Here is a 1,424-nt window from a genome sequence, read left to right as displayed (position 1 = left end):
ATGCTTAAATGGTTAAAGTAAAAGTATGTCTATGATGTTAGGTCGATTAGGTTATACACGATATACTTTTAGCAAAGAAAACGCATGCGCTAGTATCGACCCTTTTTGTTGTAAAACTCAATGGGTGACGTCATTTTTTGGGGAACGAACCCCTTAGACTTCGTAGTACGCTTTTGATGTGTGGAATTCATCGACAAGATTATTGCATTACGCTCTACTTTTATAAATCATCTTGAAATAAAGATAATTAAAAATTACCACGTATTAATATAAACCTTTGATATATCAAACAGTGTAAACTGAGAGCTATATATTTTTACTAAAATAACATAATATAAGTTATAAAATAACGTGAAGATGTATAAATAACTTGTTACTAACAGGTGAAACCTGGGCATCATTTCTATACGTCACTACAAGATGGCGTTCAAAACCACAGCTGTAAGGCTTCTGAAAACAAATTCGATATTGTAGTATTATTTTACTGGAATGAGACACAATAAACCCTGTATCTAACGACCTCCTACTTCCGATGTTCCATTAATATTCATGTATTCCACCATTTAGTAAATATATAAATAACACAAAGAGAAACGTTTCGACTAAGTCATTGAAACAAGTACTAAAATCGGTTACAAATCTATATTTTCAATCTTCCTTCTCATAATAATCCAAAATTAAAACTAGAGTTGGAGTCTCACTGACCAAGTTTAGGGTACATAATTCGAATAAAAAGTATTTTAAACGAGCGTAAACTTATATGCTATTTGTGACTGATGGCTTAACTCGTTAATAAATCTTGTTAATAAACGTCGGAAACCGATGTATTGCGAATAGTTTTCACACATTTAAATGAGATTTTATTACTATTTCCACTCAGTAAACAGAAACAAGATTGGAACTAAATTTATAGGAAAATAAGAAAGCATTCGCGATGTTTAGAAATCTCGTACGTATGCCTATTTCCCGCGAGATTTATCGATTTTTACCGTCTAAGTTCCGCCAATAAATAAAATGAGCTTCAGACTTTAAAGTCTTTCATACAAATACAATTATTTGCACAAACTAGTTATGGGATATAGGAGAAATAGTTGTTCTTGTTAACTTTCTGTAGTATAAAATAATCCAATTAATCTGATATTTCAATAAATGAGCAGTTTAGTCTATTAAAATATTGCAATTATCAAATTAAAAGTAATGTTTATTATTCATTCGAAACCATTTATAAAATTGTAGACCAAATATGTAGATATTTCAAAATAAAACTTTGTTTCTATAAAAAAAAGGATTTACGATGTAAAAAAAACGTTCATCCAAGGGTCAACTTCAAAGCTCATATTTTTGCAAATGCAGTACTCTACTATACTTTGGAGATATTAAATATTAATTATTATGTACATATATGCGATATACACAACGAAAAA

The sequence above is a fragment of the Pieris brassicae genome, chromosome Z (assembly GCF_905147105.1).
Source record: "Pieris brassicae chromosome Z, ilPieBrab1.1, whole genome shotgun sequence".
In the NCBI taxonomy this organism is placed as follows: domain Eukaryota; kingdom Metazoa; phylum Arthropoda; class Insecta; order Lepidoptera; family Pieridae; genus Pieris; species Pieris brassicae.
The sequence above is the reverse complement of the archived record's forward strand: the minus strand, read 5'-3'. Positions refer to the sequence as shown.